Genomic DNA, 18,658 nt, shown 5'->3' with positions numbered 1-18,658 from the left:
AAAAGGTAACATGCCGGAGTAGGGAACTAAGAGATTAAGATATTGCTGGTTGGTTTTGCTGGTTTTGAGGTGGAAAATGTATCTGAGATGAATTTTTCTGGAAAGGAATTTCTTCTGGAAAGAAACACAGCCTTTGCCTTGCTTTTTCTGTGACTCCACATCATCTCACTACATTAAAACGTTACCTTTGTTTTTTATCCATAACCTGGTAATGAAAAAAATTGCTCTAGAGCTAGTCTTTTATGTCCTCTAAACTGAGTTAGCTTCCCTGCTGTGACTTCAATAATGCATCATTTTGTAAGTTCAGAGGATTTAATGCTTTTCAGGTGAATTTGTGAGTTGCTTTTAGATGGTTAAAAGGAAAATAGCTGTAATGGATTGGATGCAAAGCTGCTTCCCCGGCTTCTTTCTCATCCCACCCACTAACATGCAGACGCATCTACCTCTCATCTCCTCTTTGCCTGGTGCTATGTGTGAGTGCGTTTTGACAAACATTTTATGAACAGAGATCTATGAGGTGAAATAACAGTGGTGAGAAACGCAAATAGTTCTGACTTAGTAGATAACTACTTGCGCGTAGAGGGTGATGCTTTAGCAAATAAAAATATTTCTGTAGTAAAAGTTGCCACAGCAAATTAACCTGTCTCCTCTAGCTCTGTTGAAATAGAGCATCTCTAAATTTGTAAGTTACTTAGAATTAAAAAAAAAAAAAGTAGGGGCTTTTGGCCTATATTCTTCATAGAAGTTAGAAGATACTTTTTCTTTCTGTAAGGTTTCTTGAATATATATTCTGTCTGGAATATATATTCTGTCTGAGTTATCTGAATGCTGTATAAAGGAAGAATTTTTTCAGTTAGGACACTTTCAAGATGATCATGTTGTGACAACACAAATGGCTTTGTTTTTAAGATTTCAGACATAGTATATTTACAGATAGGAATTATGACTGAAATATTTTCCATATGTGGAGGAAATATTGATGTTGCATGTTGATTCACAGTAACTTAGGGTAGTTTTCCAAGTATGCATGATACAAGTATTACTTCACTTACTGAAACACGTGTGTATGTGGCGTTTCCAAGATGGGAGGGTAAAACGAGTTTGAACCACTACATTTTATTTTGTTGTGCGAACTTGGTGTAGTGATTTTACCTGTTACTTACTCTGCTGGTGTAAAGAGTATTTTAGGTACTTTGACTGGAGAGAATGAATTAGTGTGCTCTGGAAACATACCCAAATCTTTCACAAGTAACACTATATAGCGTAGACAAAGCTTTAAATTATATTGCTAGTATCATGCAATTGAAGGATTGTTCTCATTTGAATTTGATCTTATAGCTCTCTGTGTCTGGTAAGGAACCTGCAAAAGGGAGAGCCAGGCAGTACTGGGAGATTCTGGAATAATATCCAAGGCAGCTACAGCCAAATTGGCTGTTGGGTGCTTAGTTTATACATGTCTTAATAGAATATATTCTTGGCCTAACAGGGTTAACCAGTGTGAATTCTTACAGGTTTCTTCTGTGTCCACTTGGTTTGCCTACATCTGTCCAGATTTTCATACTTTCAGCAGCTCATAATCAAAAAAGTTTGTAAAGCTGAAGTGGGATGGGGATCCTGGGGATGTGGAAACTTTCATACAGGGTATGAGTATGTTCTCCAAGTTGCATGCTGCTGGCTTCTGAAGGTTTTTTTGAGCATGGAAGATAGTAAAACAGTAAGAGCATTACAGCTCTGTAAAACCAAGTGCCGTTTTTTGTTCCTTGATGACTGTCCCTTTGCATTCATATACCAGAAGTGTGTTACAACTGTGTTTTAAATCAACTCTTTGCTTACTTGTACTGTTATAATGTGCCTTGAGGTTTGAAAGAGGTGCTATACTTTCAATCACACTTAAAACCAACCATACAAAAGAATTTGATAGAAATAAAACTCATCCCTGGTCAAGTACTTGGTAGATCTCTTTATTGTGACAACTGTGTAAGTTTTTGGGAAGATTCTCTCTGCACCAGAACCCCTCATTCAGTCAGTTTCAATCACAACAGGCAGTGGAGTTTCTAGCTAGTGGTCCAGTGGAACAAAAAGGGGTACAAAATAGATAGCTGAGCTACTAAAAGGTCAAGCATTTCATGTGACTTAAGAGATCTGACTTTCAGGATTGAACGACTTCATTTACAAATCTGTCCAACCCTATCATAACTTAGTAAAATGACTGTCTGTTGCTTCACTGGTGGGCTTGCAAGGTTCTTTAGTGTATGGGTTACTCCTGGTAAGAAGAAACCTTGTCATCCTGCTGAAGCCTGGAGAGAACATATTGTGGACAAACAAATAAACAAAAAAAACCTCCATAGTTGAAGGTTTGCCTCATTAATGTGATTAAATGTTGATTGTTTGAGGGGAAGAAGTTGGTAGGCTTCCTTACTGATTTGTGTTTTTTGTCTTTTGAAAATGCACTTCTTTACTCTTATGTCCATGTAAGATGCTTTTTGTTTTTATGAATTCATTGTTACATTTTTTTGCATTCAGTGTTATTCAAATTGATCTGCTTCTGTTTTTCTGCTTCTGCAATTGTAATATTGAAGCTGACTGTTGTCCAGAGTATATTTCCTTTTGTATTGTCTTTCCTTCAAAATGTTAGCCTGACAGTAAATTGTGTAGTGTTTTGTTTTTCCCCTAGGGGTAGTTGCAGAGATTAGCAGGACAATGAAATAGTAGGGGGAAGCATCTGGAAGGCAAGACTTTCCAGATGGATATACTTTTGAGATATAATAATGGATGTGCTTGGTATTTTGTTTTGTTTTTCAAGAGAGTAGGGTGCAGAAATTTTGCTCTGCATCTCTTAGTATTTTCATTTGTCTCTTTTTCATAATGAGATGTTTGTTAATGCCAGAGGAATTACTCTGATCATTTGACCCGATGGAATCGGGCTGTAGAATTCCAGCAGCTATTCCTGGCTCCAGGAATTAAAAATCCATAAATAATGATTAAGATGTATGCAGTACTGAGATTTTCCATCTTCATTTTTGAAATTTTGAGTCATAAAGAAGGTACCACATTTCACAGTTTGACCCACTGATTGTTTATCTTGCATTGTCAGTTATGTGTCCTGGTTTCTTCCCCAGGTATTTCTGTAGGAAGCCAATTGATCAGCATGGATTAAAAGCGCAGACTATTCAGAAAATACAGTACACAAGTGCCCAGCTGACCTTGAGAAAATATTTAAAGATCATGAATCAAACAAAAACTATGTGAGCTCAAAAGACTGGATACCTATACTGAGGTTAGTAGTAGCAAATCTTAAGCGGTATAAACAACTGCAGTTTTTAAAAAAAGCTTAAGAATATGATAGCACATTCTGTTAGTAGCTCTCTGAATACAGTAGGTCAGTTGGAATAAAAAAAAGCTTTGCATTTCTCAACAAAAGATAACTATATCCAACAGATGGGAGCCAGCTAAAAGTTTCAAATTAACTACTCTAGCAAGAATAAAAACCTATATGCTATTTGGAATTATTCTTTTCCCTCCTTCTAAAATTCCTTGTTGCTTTTTGGCTGGTCCAAGATTCAGTATTACCAGTAAAAGTACAGTATTTTCCCACAAGATGATCTGTAATTGAAGGAAAAGAACAGGTTATGTTTCAATAACAGTTCTTAAAATCACTCTATTGAAATTTAAACTAACCTGTCTCTGGAAATAAGCAAATTTTTTTTCCCTGTAAAGCTAACTCATTTCTTCTCTAAGCCAAGTAGTAACCTGATATTTTTCTGAACAAAGTGAAAATCAATAACTGAACTTGGACAATCTGCTCCCTTGATAACTGCAGTCTACTGTTACTTTCCTGCATTGGCAGCATTAAGCTGCAATTCAGTTTCTTTTTTGATTATAACCTGTTATTATTTGGTTATAATAGAAGATCCTTTATAATTTCAAGTGAGTTTTCAGGGAAATTTTATGATAATTTGTCACTTCATCTGTATGTTTGCCTAAATGATCTTTATAGGAGCAAGAGGTAAAGTAAGGGGAGAGGAGAAAGAAGGAAGACTACAGGACTGGCTAGATCACAAAGCATCTCAGACTTAAGTGTTGTTCTGTTTTTGGGGTAGGCTTCTGACTAGAAACACCCCCAGCTGACATCTGTGGAGTATGTGATCAGCTTTCAGTTGTCCCTGAAACTTGCTACTGAAGCATGAATCTCAGCATCAATCTCAAGAAGATTAGCACTCATCTGTTACCCTCAAGAGATTTAGTAGTAGATAAAACTGCACTAAGGCACATTTCTGTGCAGTTCTCTTCACTGATGCCATTGACTGCTTCTAACACTCTTAAAAACTTTAAAACATGGAAGATTAAAAAACTGACAAATTCCTCCTTGAGCTTTTCTTGGAGTGGTCTGTTATGCAAGTCATCTCCCTGTCTGTCTTCCAAGCATATGTGTGATTTTTTGTGGTATTTGGAAGTTGTCTTTAAACTAGCTGTGTGAATGTTTTCTTGGAATGGCCGTGGGTGATACTCTGTAATGGCGGTTTCCTCCTAGTCCCCAAAGGGATCTCCTTCTTATCTAAACAGTTGCACTGCTCATATTATAAAAATTTGTATTTGTCTGTATGTGAATGGAAAACATTGAGACGGTTTTGGTTTTGTTTAAAACTTGAAAGGGCTGATGAAGGAAAAGTTTTGTTTCAGAAATGGAATAACACCTGAAACCAAGCCAAAAATACTCTTTGGCATATCTTTTATCTTAATATATTGTGTGCTAGAGCCATTCCATATATCGCTTCTGCCGTGAGAGGTGGCATGCTAAGTTACAGAACAAGGATTACTTTGCACCTTCTCTATTAAATTTGCAAACACAAATGAGGGGGTAGGGTAGAGATTAGTCGCTTCATCTTAAAAGAAGTTCAGATCCACAGTAGCTGTAAATTACTGCTTTTTTTTTTTTTCCTTCTTTTAACCTGATGCAGGCTTAAAAAGATTCACTAGACTTGTGAATTCAAGAACAGACTGCTGCATTAGCATGTTTGGTCATGTTTTGCTTTCTCTGCCAAGAATTGTTTTTCTATCTATTAATTGGAGCTGTCGCTGTGCATGCTGAAGTAATAGTGATTTTTACATGCTGAACTAGCATACCAATCAGTAATTAGCCACAAGTTCAAAGTTCTGCTCTCTGGTGTATTGGTTAAGGTTCACAACCAAAGTACTGCCTTTGTCTCATGGACTCTATTTCAATTTCAAGTTGATATTAGAAGCAGGAGATAATTCTTTACTGTATGTTCCCTTGCAAGTGGGTATTTATTCTAAGTTAATCAGCACCATAACTTAAAGGAAGGTGGTCTGCTAGGGTGACACCTGGTCTGGACATTATGTGTGTAAAGACTCAGAGTGCTCCTGAGTTGGAACTTCTAAAGGATTCTTGTAAACATGATAAAAAGAATAGTTAATTGTGCATTTTTCACCCATTGGTAATACCAATTTCATAAAGTTGATATGTGGTGCTGTCAAATTGTAGGCTTATCCTGCTTGGATGTGCAATCCTGCAGTGTTACTCTTGGACAAGCTGTCTATGCTAATTTACTCAAAATACTGGGACTGGTGCGGGGGAAAAGCAACAGTTTGCACATGTATTTATGGCCAGTGGAAATCTGAAGACAAAGCAAAGTGGTTACTGACTTCTTACACTTCTCATTAAATTATTTTAAAAGCAGTACCTTTATGTACTACCTTTATAGTACCTTTATGACCATTTCAGGATGGATAGTTAAAAACTCAGATCAATCTATCAAGACTAACAAGTGTTAATGACCAGAATGTGATAGATAACAGCACCCTTAGAAACACTTGGCCACTACGGGTGTAGAAGTGGAGATTTATAAAAGAAATACTAAGATTTTATGAATTCAGTATGAATGGAAATGCGTAGGTGTGTAAGCACCAGAAGAGACAGCCGAACAAAGCGGAACAGTTAAAAGCGCAGCCTGTATTGATAATAAAGAACACTATTCCCAGGACAACATTCTCAGCAGTAAAATGGAGGAAAATGGTTTTCCAGACCAAAAGACCTGCGCTTTGATAAAGCCAGTGCACAGATGGCTTGTAAGCGGAAGACCCTCTATCCTAGCACAAGAAAAAACACTTTGACATACCGTGTATGCCATTTCTCTTCCTGTTAGGTTACAAGGAAAACAGACATACATTCCAAGTGAGGAAAAAACCCAACCCTGATGGTACTACCAGAGTAGAAACTGGCCTGGGATTTTTGGAAATTGAATTTAGCAAGACTTTGAGGCTGAGAACCACAACAACTAATGATGCCTAAGTGATGTGTAAAAGTTTGTCTGAAAGCTGGCTTGTCAGGGAGCAGGAATTCTGGAGACATGGTATGGACTTGACAGCTATGATCTTGTCTTCTCTGTGCAGATTATTTGGGCATACGTATCTTGGTGGTTGTGAGAGTACAAGGCTTAAACATTTAAATTAATGAAATCTATGAGAGAATGAGTGTTGGTGGGTAAACCCAGATTATTTGGAGACTTTGTAAAGCAATAGCATGCTTTACAAACCATGAGTTCTTGTATTTTTGAGTAATTTCTATATAAAGAAGATACTACTTACCATTTCACAAAATTTCCATCATTAGAATGGTTGTTTTGTGCTGGTTTATTAGTTAAAAGATGTTGTGATAGTTTCCAAGAAGGCAGCCTATGAAAAATCTGGGGAACTTGTTGCTTTGTAAAACAAGTGCTACATCTGATAATACTAAATTGTTATCCTTTAGACACGTGAACAACCTGCTTTTGTGGATACTATTATTGTCATGATATTTGCTTTGGAAGCTTTTGCTGATTTCATTAGAAATTTCTTTAAAAACATTAATTTCCTTTTCTTTTAGAGAAATTTAACTTATTGTTTGTTTCCTCAATCTTGATCATTGTAATCAATTGAAGTGTTTGTTAACTTTTGTGAACTCTTGACCATCCATAGTATGCAAGCCAGAAAATATGGCAAAGGGCTTGCTGTGTTGAATTGCTTCCTTTTGTAAATTTTGTGTGTGTCACTCAATGTTTTTATCTGATCTTTGGACTCTTTGTATTGCCAGATGTAAACGGTCACGTGTAAACATCCTTGAGGGGGTGATATGTGTGTTTAATGAAGTCTGTAAGAATCTATCTGGAATTTTTGTGCCTCGGTTGGAAAAAGGGGGTTTGTTGTTGGTTTTTTCTTTTTTTCTTTTGGCCTCTTATGTATGTGGTTTTACAGGTACAGCCCCTTTTCATGCATGTTGGGAAGCGTTGTAAATGATGTGGATTTTAATGGCATGGAGTAAAGGTAAAATCAGTGCAATCTCCTTTGGATGCATAACACAGCTGATTCCCATGAACTGAGGCTGTGTTTTATTTCTGGCTGTTGTTATTAGGTCTTTTTCTTTGACGTTTCCATTGGCTGGAGGAAATCTGTTGGTTTTTTGTGGGTTTTTTTTTTGGAGTAAACCATGAACAGCTCAAGGATGATGAGTCACTGGTGGAACAGTGTTTGCCCCACTGGCAGTCGTGCCAGGACCTTGAGGCAGCACTAGAGGCGGGTTTGGGAGACTCTGAGATGCTCCCTTGCACCTGGCTTTGAACTGACAGTAGGCAAGTCTCTTGCAGGCAGGAAGGCTGCTGTGTTCTGCCAAGCTGGAATAGAGATTTTGGAAAAATTGCTTCCATTTTCTGACCTAATTACAGTTAATTACGATAATTTTCCCTGGAAGTGATTGATGCAGGGACCAATGTGATATGGCCATGTTCTCATCTGGGAGAAAAGGCTGACGTTTCCTAGCATGCTAGAGGTTGTATAAAAGGTTTCTGAGTGCCTGTTCTTTAGAAAATTTAACCAGAAAACTGGTATCTTCTTTAGAAAATTTAACCCTTTCAGAATGTGAGACCTGAAGTTTGGTTTTTTTTTGCAAAATCTCTTCACACTTTCCAGTAGTTCCAGCATGAACTTTTTCAGAGTTTTTAGCTTATTCCTTCAGAAATATAGATACAAATGGTGGAAAAATACATATATAGTAATTGTACTTTCCTTTAAGCATTGTGAGAGAGGGCATCAATTGAGCCATGGGCTAAATGCATCTTCAGCATCTCTGTTCCATCACATTTCATGTTATGTGACAGTGATGCACCTCCATCTTGAAGGAGAAAATGTGTCTTCCTCAGCTTTGCATAGCAGCTTTAGTTGTCTCAAGATTTCCACGCAGGAAACACAAAGCTTGAGAGGTAATGTAGGTCCATGTTATTGAGCTCTGAGATTCCAGCACTGATAGTGGCTGATAGTCTGAGCCAGAATTGAGCTCCAGTGGTAGAAACTGCTTTTGAAAAAGCATATTGATGTCAAGCTGTGAGAGAGAAAAAATCAGCTAAGTGAAGGAGGGAAATCAGTATTGAAATTACTTGGAATAAATTCTCTGTTTTTTGATTTATTTTTTTTTTTTTTTATTATTAATGTGTACTGAAATTTATGCAAAACAGCAAAAATGACAATCCCCTGTGCCCTGGAGTGTTTATGTCAAGTTTAGCATGGTGAAATTCTCATCTATACTGGAACACTTTCATGCCAATAAAAGAAAATTAATGAAACAATAACCATGGGTATTTAGGAATCTAGTAGTAATACAGGTACTGGATCATAACTGCTGAACTGTTAAATTGCTCAAAGTTGCATCACAGAAAACGTGCAAGACCCTAAAATTAAAAACTAAGCACTCTAAGAAATGTCAGAATTAAGGCTTCCTATGCAGCTGTTAGTTAAACCTGTTGTACAGACATTTCCTGGAGGAGATAGTAAGCAGATATTTCAACTCACAATATGACTTGACAGCTTGAAACTTTGATGGAACACACTGTTCTGAAGAATGTTTTGACACTTCAGAGTCAACTTCTATGGTACTTCTCAATCAAAAACATAATTTTCTATATTACAGGCTGAAGTGTTTCATTTTGGGCATTTGAATGGCTGTGACCCTACTCCATGTCTTTCCTTAAAACATCTTGATACACCTGAAGGCTAGGCATGTTGATTGACCTCTTTGGTTAGATTGCATATTGTGTGGTGCGACTGCATGTTGTGTGGTCATACAAAATGCTTGTTGCTCAGTGATTTATGACTGGAGATGTTTAAAGCTCAGCCAGTATCAGTGAAGTTATACAAATGACCTCCTTGTGCTAGACTGTAAATTGCAGAGCATGATGTAACGATCTGAACAAAATCAGTGTTCAGGGAGGCAGACAGCATAGAAACCCCCTTAGATTTGGGGGTTTTGGCAAAGGTATAAATGAGTGGAAAGAGGACCTTGTATTGAAGGTTGTGTGATACTCTCCAACCTAAGAATCACCACTTGTGCTCTCTATAACTAGATAAGGAAGCTTTTGTTGCTGTCTTTTGCAAAAAAATAATGTATTTATCAAATTTTCTTCTCTTTGGCATTGTTGTAAGCACTGCTTAGATACAGAACACTGTTTAAATACAAAATCAGAATACTAGCTGGTCCTGACTGATCACTCCAGACCCAAGCCTTTTCATGGCTTTGGCATACTAGGAGAGTTCTTCTTTAATTCAATATATTTTTTTTTTTTTTTAATTTATTCCATCAGAGATACATAAAAGTTTTTTGTAATTAAACTGAATTTTTTTTTTCTTTGGTGATGGTGGCGGTAGGGTGAATGAGAAGAGAAGGAGCAGTGGAAGTGGTAAAATAAAAGTCAATGCAGCTGTTTAGGGAGGGCTGAAGTTTGTGATCATCTTGATCTACAGGGCTGAACTTGAGAGCTGAGCTGGTTTGCACTGTTAAATACGTTACAGCATTTTGAGTTGTCCTGGAAGATGCATGAATGACAGTGCGAGCCCATTTAGAGAGGAAGAGTCCCCTTGCTCCCTGTGTTCATGCAGTACAAAAGTATGAATACAAATACAAGTCCTACCTTGAAAATTCATTTTTCCATGTTAAATTTTGCTTGACTTTCTTTCAAGAAGTCTGGGATGATACCCATTATGATAGAGATGTTTTTGAAGATTTTGTTCATAGTCAAGATGGTAAAACGCTTCAGTGGGGAATAAATAGGACCAAGACATCTACAGTTTCTCAAGTTCTTGAGGTTCACATGCCAGGGGTTTCTATCAGCTGTGTCAGTATATAAGTGTATGATACCAAAAAGTGGGTTCTGTTGCCAGCATTTGTGCTTTTCCTGTTTGTAAGAATCAGTAGGCATCACGTCGTCTTTTTTTCCTAGGCAGTCTTAACAGGAGTTCTTTGCAGCTATTGACAGCCTTTCTCGTAGTGAACAAATGCACCACGTAAGGTTAGCTTACTTCCTGGAGTAAGCAGGAATGCTTCTTAGATCTCCAGCAGACTATTAAAGAATTGGTGTCATCATTCCTGCCAGTTTGCCCATTTTCTGGTGGGTGATAATTGTGTTCAGTGAATAATAAACACTTATGTTGTGGACTTTTTTCTTTTCACTGTTCCTAACTTTCTCAATGGACAGCTGCCAACTTCATCTATCCTTAAAGTAAGCCAAGAGAATATGTGGGCTTTAAAATGAGTCTCTATGCAAGTGCTGTGAAAGCTCTTTTCCTTAAAATAAGAAGTACAAAAGCCTGTAGAATTGTAAAAAAAAAATTGTGATGGTGATAAACATATCTTGGAGGATGACAAAATTATTGTTGCCTGAAACCCAAACTCTGCCGCACTGATGGTATGAAAGTTAATCTGAGTTTCATTACCGACCTTCAGAGAGGACCAAAGGACAAGAAATGGACTTTTAAGATACTTAAAAAAAAATAAATCTATCTTATGAATTTGCCCTAGATTAATAAATTTGTTTGCAACAGATGAGTAAGTCAACCTCATAATTTTAGTTAGACAAGCAAGTCAGTAGTAATGCTGATTCTGTTGTTCCTTAATGGCTTCCTGAATATAAATACAGAAATGCTGCCCTTCAAAAAGGGAGAAAGAAACGACATACCACAGTATACCGACATACCACATTCATGAATAAACTATGAATATAGTATATTCATATTTGAATATACTAACCATGACCTGCATTTCTACTGCCTTTCCTGACAGCTGGTTTTCATGGCTTGAGTGGCACATGTACCTCTGTTCCCTTTTTTTTTGTCTCAAAAGTTCAATCCAACATCTTTACCTTTGGTTGAATTTCAAAATCTCCTGAATCTGGGTTGTAGTGCCTCTGATACATTCCTTCTTAACCACTGGGTTGAGCTGAGCCGTTATACTTGGATTCTTTTCTTCAGATCTGTAGTGAATATAATGTCTTCTTAAACAGTTTTAAGTATAGAACAGAAGTAGAGGACAAAAAGTATTTTTAGAGTAAGTAGTTGTCTGCAAGCCTATTTGTTGTTCCTAAGCATCATGTCTAGATAGATACAACATTGTCTATGAAGCTATACGTATCTTTATGTCAACCTGTTGAGACTCCTCAAAGCCAAGGCTGCGTCGTCTTCCTTCTGCAAAGCCATTTTGAAATCACTGTAGAAATGTTGATTGTCTTGTGCTCCCAGGTCTCTGGATGTCCTGCAGCAAATCTTATGACTCCCTTATTGTTTATCATTAATTTGTCAAATAATTGGGGTTGGAAGGTATCTTGGGAAGTCAGCTAGTCCTGCCTCTAGCTTATGGTACAGTTTACGATAATCCAGTCAGAAGAACAGCTTTTTTTTTGCTAATTAACTGCTAAGTCAAGACTGTGTTAGACTTTAGAAACATTTTACAGCAAAATCCCTGTAAACTTCTAAAACACGTCTTAAAAAATGGTTTACTTTCCCTCAGTTGTATTTTATGGGCCTCTTTCTCTTCCCTTCCTTAATTTTCTCCCCTTTCAAGCAGTGCTTTCTTGAATGTTCTATTTCTGTGATGGATTATTCAGTTTGCAGCAGTGGAAAGTCATGCTTTTGCCTAATGCCTTTTATTAAGTTGCAGGCATCTGGAACCATGGCTGCCTTTGTCTGCCAATGTTGATAAACAGGGGAGTGGGGTGAGAGATCCATTGTGGAAAATGAAAAGAGAAGGGTGACAGGAGATACTGAACTCACATAACATCTTTTTTTCATTGCAGTGTGTTAGATACCTTTAGAAAATGTGTTTGGGAGAATTGCATTCAGTAGTGTTTGCAGGCAGTGTGTATAGAGTCTTTAAAATTAAAGCCTTCCTCAACCTGCACTACTACAGGTTGAAGAAGATAACTAGTATTAAGGGAAGGGGTAGTACTGCCAGCTACAGGGCACCTGGCAGCTCACTAAGAAAGTGACATTTGGTTGGTGTTGGGAAGTGAAAGCTGCTTATAATGTTCTAAAGTGTGTGTGCAAAAGGTGACCTGATGTGTGTTTCACAGTGTACTTAGATTTCTCAGCTCTGCTACTTTTTTTCTGAGCACTAAAACTTGCTTGTGCTTTAGAGGAAAGCAAGCGAGATACTTTAGTATTTCAATTACTAGACAAAGCAAAGTTTGTAGTATGCATAGTAAAGAAAGTGCTTCCACAGAAGCCTAAAAGGAAAAACAAGAAACTTGGCTCATCGAGTGTGCCACTGAAATGATGTTTATCAGTAAAGTAGTTTTAATAGATTCAGTATCTGGTCAGCTGAGATGAAGGGAAAAGCATTGTCTGTGTGCATAGCACTCTGTGAAGCTTTATAATAAAGTGAACAGGAACAGAAATAATTGCTAATCTTGAAGCAGTATGTGACATCTAAAGGGAGGATTTAACCGGTGCTGTATGATTCATGACAGTGGCAAGGGCTGGGAAACTAAGGGAACATTTGTGGGAAGCTTCCTGATTTTATAATGGATTCTTAAAGTAGCGTTCAGGTTGTTATAACAAGAAAAAAAAAAAAAGAAAAAAAAAGAAAAAGAGTGTATTTTCCACTGCTGGGGATGCTGTGCAACCTCCCCTCTCTCTGGGGCCAGGAGACATGAAATATTGATGCAGTGGGAGATATTTCTGTAACACCTTTGACAGAGTACTGTGGGGTAGGTTCTTTCATCCCTTTTATGTCTGAGATGTGAGTTCTGAAGTTCTGTCCTTCAGCCAGCCAAGTTGAGTTCCCTTAGGAAGTGGAAACTTCATCAAGTGCTGGTGGCCATTCTGTTATATACTCTTAATTCAGGGGAAAAAGGGAGCTGAAGCTTTGTGAAAGTTTAGGCCTGTATTTGATTCGAAAAGGCAAAACTAGGCTGCTTCAATAAGCAAAAAATTCCCTTGCACCTCTCTCTGTTGTCTCAGGCTCCTTTCTAGCTTCAGGTAGTGAGTGTCTTACAGCAGGGCTTAGAGTATCTTTGGAGCTTTATGATGTATGTAGATCTGTATGTAAATGAAGGTTTAAGATTTGCAAAAGGCAATAAATCTTGTGTCCATTTGCCTTGCAAAATTTCTTATCCACAGTTGGTGAGTGGGAGAGTGTATTTGTTACTGGCAGAGCCTGTCAAATCTATAATTCACAATTGTTTAGAAAAAATTACATTATAATACAACTTTCTAGAATGTTTCCTAGTGCTGAAAGTTTTAAAACAAATGTATTTAGTTCAGACTGGAGATTTTTGCTAAGGTCGGTTTTCCTGTCTGGGAGCTGGGAGTGTTATGGCTGTCATTAGATAGATATTCATTACACTGACAGTGTAATGAACATTTTTTTCAGCCACTGAAACTATTTCTCCTGATCCTTTTACGTGGAAAACTTTGGTCTGCTTTTCTGTCTTGCCTGTGTTAGCAGTATATGATGTAACCTTTTTATTCAGATCAAAGACAGGTTTCTGGATCTTTGTGTGTATATATATATATATATATATATACATAAAAATATATATAATTATTTTTATATTCAGTGTCAAATTAATTTTTGGAATGTGTGGTGATCCTTGTTTTCAGGATGAGCTGTTATTCTTCCCTCCTACCTCACACCTCCAGTATGTATGACTTGTGAGTAAGTTTCCATTTCTGCCCTCTCTTCTTTGAAGCTGGCAACCTTATCTGTGCTTCGTCCTATGCATCTGTATGTAATGCAGTGTGGTGAGCAGTAGAAGCTGTTTACCACAACTGCTTCCAGGGGAAATTACTTATATAGGTGGTATAGATCACCAAGGAATTGTCATACAAACCAAAATTTCTTACCATATATACCTATCAAATATTATTGTCTGCAAATGATCAGACAGTAATGTATTGCATTTTCTTTGTGTTAATGTGATGATTTAGTGTTTATTCCTTGCTGCAGGAGGGCATCAGGAGTATTTTCAATGATAAAACTTAACTTTGTCCTGTACAGACAGAAGTGGTTAGGAATTATATTAGTATATCATTCACCACATACCACAGGTGCCAAAAACAGAAAGACATTTGTTCTTCTGAACTGTGACAGCTCTCTTACATCTTGGTGAGTTTTATTATTTAGTCATATGAGTAGGCATATTAGTCAGCAAGTAGATTGCCTCATTTTGACCTTATTCATTTATTTCTAAAGGAGAAAAATCTAGTCAGTAATCCTACTTGACTCAGGATTTGGAAAGGTGCCTAGGAAAATGGTTGTTCTATGCCTTGGACTATTCATGTTCCTTCATAATTGGTCATATGTTGTGTTTTTGCATACTCTGCTACTATTCCTTATCCTATTGTAAACAGGAGGTTTTCGATAAGTTGTATTTTGGTTTAATTAATGGATTGTCCACTTGAGTTTACTGTCCTACTTGTAAAGGCAGTATCGGCATGGAAACATACACAGTCTCCCACAGCATCCTCACGGCTAAAATGAGGAAGTGTGGACTGGATGATCAGGTAGTGAGGTGGACTGCGAACTGGCTGAAGGAGAGAAGCCAGAGAGTTGTAGTCTATGGGGCTGAGTCTAGTTGGAGGCCTGTAACTAGTGGAGTGCCTCAAGGGTCAGTACTGGGACCGGTATTATTTAATATATTCATCAATGATTTAGATGAGGGAATTGAGTGTACTATCAGCAAGTTTGCTGATGACACTAAGCTGGGAGGAGTGGCTGGTACGCCAGAAGGCTGTGCTGCCATCCAGCGAGACCTGGATAGGCTGGAGAGTTGGGCAGGGAGTAACTTGATGAAATATAACAAGGGAAAGTGTAGAGTCCTGCATCTGGGCAGGAACAACCCCAGGTTCCAGTATAGGTTGGGGAACGACCTGTTAGAGAGCAGTGTAGGGGAGAGGGACCTGGGGGTCCTAGTGGACAACAGGATGACCATGAGCCAACACTGTGCCCTTGTGGCCAAGAAGGCCAATGGCATCCTGGGGTGTATTAGAAGGGCGGTGGTTAGTAGGTCGAGAGAGGTCCTCCTTCCCCTCTACTCTGCCCTGGTGAGACCGCATCTGGAGTATTGTGTCCAGTTCTGGGCCCCTCAGTTCAAGAAGGACAGGGAGCTGCTGGAGAGAGTCCAGCGCAGGGCAACGAAGATGATTAAGGGAGTGGAACATCTCCCTTATGAGGAAAGACTGAGGGAGCTGGGTCTCTATAGTTTGGAGAAGAGGAGACTGAGGGGTGACCTTATCAGTGTCTATAAATATATAAAGGGGGAGTGTCACGAGGACGGAGCCAGGCTCTACTCAGTGGCAAACAATGATAGGACAAGGGGTAATGGGTACAAACTGGAACACAAGAGGTTCCACTTAAACTTGAGAAGAAACTTCTTCTCAGTGAGGGTGACGGAACACTGGAACAGGCTGCCCAGGGAGGTTGTGGAGTCTCTTTCCCTGGAGACATTCAAAACCCGCCTGGACACATTCCTGTGTAACATTATCTAGGTGTTCCTGCTCCGGCAGGGGGATTGGACTAGATGATCTTTCAAGGTCCCTTCCAATCTCTAACATACTGTGATACTGTGATACTGTGATTTTACTTTAGATAATGGTTTATTCCAAATGAATACTACTTTTAATTCTTTGTCAATGAATCCAGGCTGCCCTGTGACCTTTTCACTTCCTCCCCGCTAAAGTATGCCTTCATTACAGAAGGTCTGAGAGCAGCTGGGGAGAGTGGAGGTATTTATCCTTATTCTAATAATATTCTGAAGGTTTGCACTCAGTGCAGTGGGGAGAGGCCAGATAAATTTAACTGTCTTTTCCCAGCCACAAATGAAATTTTGAGTAAGGACAACTGTTGTGCAGAGGAACTGAGGGATACACCCTTAAGAATGTGAGCCCTTTTGGGGACTTATGTAAATGTCATGTTTTTAGTAAAAGTTGATAGGAGAATCTTACTAGGATTGTTTGGGTTTTGGAAGAGATTTCAGCCTACATTTTATGTAATGCTCAAAAGTTACAACAGTTATCTCTTAACAGAAGCTCTAAAACCAGGTTTAGGTGTGAAGGATTCTTTTGGAAAAAATGTTGGTATATGCATGACCTAAGTCAGGTTCAAACGTGTCTCCTTGTGCAACAAAGGTTTTTGTTGATTGGTTCTGGAAGCCTGTGGTTCATTCCCGTGTGTGGAAGGCCTGCTCTCGTGTGAAAGATTGTGTTTAAAGTGAGATGTGTTTGCTTCTCTCATTGATTGCTTAAGCCATGACCAGACAGCACTGGATAAGGAGGGCCTGAACCCCTAGCTCCTTTCTTCAAGGGAAATGCTATAGCAGTAATGACAACGAAGTTTGAACTAGGACATTGCTCAGACTAATGTTGTTTTAGGTTCTTTCTTTAAAACCTTCACTGTAATTATGTAAAGATACAGGCCCCAGACATGAGGTTAATTCCCAGTGGGACTTTCAGCGGGAACTGACTTCCCGATTTATGTCTCTGTGTTTGAAGATTCTGCCTGTTCAAGCTTAAAAGTGCAGTGTTTCATGGATGGGAATGATTTTTTTAACTAACAAATCTAATTAAAACCCAGGGAAATCACTAAAATAGAAATTCTTTAAAATAATGGAAGAGGATCTAACAATCAAATTGGTAACTGTCATTCTGGGAGTTGGAAATCAAGTATAGTTAGAAGACTTTCCTTATTCTTTGTATTAACATGGAGGCAGAAGAGGCAAAGTTGTTGGGAGGCAGATTTGATTAAACCAACTTCTTTGCTTTTCTCTCCAATAATTGGCATATGTATGAGTTTTGAAGCCATAGTTACATTTGAGAGAAATACAGGGTTCTTTTGTCATTTAGACTCCATATTGTGAGTCTTGAAATCTCTCTGGGAGAAAACAAGATACAACTGAAAGTGCCACTATGATGCCATGCCTTTAATTATGGGCATATGCTTGCAAGGGTACATACATATGTAATTAGATAAAATTTAAGAGTGTACATGTTTTTAAAGTCTTTCACATCCAAGCCAGCATGGGAGAACATAATTTGGCTCTTCTGGCTGCATATGGAAATGGCTAAGTAGAGCCTTAAAGAATCTGAAACCTATCTTAAGTAATTGCATGAGTGAAGTTATGCAAAGCCATGGCAAATACAAGCTACAGTTAGGAGGTGTGATCACAGCTTCTGCAAATAAACAAAAACTGGATTTAACCTAGCTAGTGTAGGAGCTAAGAGTGTGGTCTGTGGGTTTTAGCAGTGATGGCACTGAGTAGTCCAGGGCTTCTGGTTCTTGTGTACTTTGCCACTAAAACCTGAATGTTCATGTACCCTATGCAGGTTTGCTACAAGCTTGTTGTGTCTGTTCACAGACAGTTAAACGCTGTTGCAGCCTACATGGAGATTTTTGGTGCATTTTTGTTTTTTTTTTCTTCTGGAGGCTCAAATCTTGCTGGTGTTCACTAGATAAGCACAGTGGCTGGAAGTGAATTTTACTCCCAATCCATGAGTACCATGTCCTAAAGCAATGAGCAGTGAAGGTTAGGCACTTAGCTTGTAAGCATCCTATCTCTCTCCCTCACAATTAAAAACTCACCTGAGAGGCTTCATATAGCAGACTGCAATTTGGTATAATTTGAAGCAGTGAGTGAGACTGCTTGATGACTTACTGGGTTTTATTCTGGGGGCTATAAATTAGAACTCTAGCACATGAATTTAACAAAAAAATGTATTCCCTTGAGGCAAGGCTTCTATAAAATTTCGTATGTGAAGTCAAGGATTACATACATGGAGACACTGGAAAACTGAGCTGTATTATTAACATGTCAATGTTAAAGAAATTAGTTTAACTTGATTAAATCTTTTGTGTGGGTACTTCCTCTTCTCAACTGAATTACAGCAAACCAAGTAGAAGCTCTCTTGATTCTGAGCACAGGCATTCGTTCACACAGCCTCGAAATGTAGTCTAGCTGATCTACTTGAATTCTACATGTGTATTTAACATGAATTAATTTACCTGAATGTCCTCAGGTATAGACAGACCAGTCTTACTGACTCTCATCTGATTACTGCTAGCACTGATTCTTGAATGCCTGCCTGACAAGTATTGAGGAAAGTTAGTGTTTCTTCTGTACTCTGTACCAGCTCTTCTACACAGAAGTTAACCAAGTGAAAATGAGTTACCCTTTATCTTCCTGCACCTGTCAATTTTTTCTTTAATGTGGTGCTCAGCTGAAAATACCAGATTTGTTCCCATGCTCACTGACCTTTCCTCATCAATTTACCAGGATAAAAAAGGATGGTGAAAGGCTAGATAGAAGATGCAAAGTAAAAATGACTCCAAAGTAAATGTACCTATCAG

At 38.3% G+C, this 18,658-nt stretch overlaps 1 protein-coding gene across 5 annotated transcripts in view; it reads left to right on the top strand.

Moving 5' to 3' along the window:
* Positions 1-18,658, top strand: part of LARGE1 (LARGE xylosyl- and glucuronyltransferase 1) — a 278,062-nt gene that overhangs the window by 15,664 nt on the left and 243,740 nt on the right. The window contains exon 3 of one of the 5 annotated variants that reach the window (XM_057420470.1): positions 3,120-3,277. The exons of the other annotated variants lie outside the window; for them this stretch is intronic. The gene's annotated coding sequence lies outside the window, so the exon portion shown is untranslated. The remainder of the gene's footprint in view (positions 1-3,119; positions 3,278-18,658) is intronic. 5 annotated transcript variants of the gene reach the window in all.

This window comes from Pezoporus wallicus, unplaced genomic scaffold (assembly GCF_028554395.1).
Source record: "Pezoporus wallicus isolate ANWC-B61680 ecotype Strahan unplaced genomic scaffold, APGP_CSIRO_Pwel_v1 contig_2871, whole genome shotgun sequence".
NCBI classification, from domain to species: domain Eukaryota; kingdom Metazoa; phylum Chordata; class Aves; order Psittaciformes; family Psittacidae; genus Pezoporus; species Pezoporus wallicus.
Note: the sequence above shows the minus strand (reverse complement) of the source record. Positions and strands in the feature narration are given on the sequence as shown.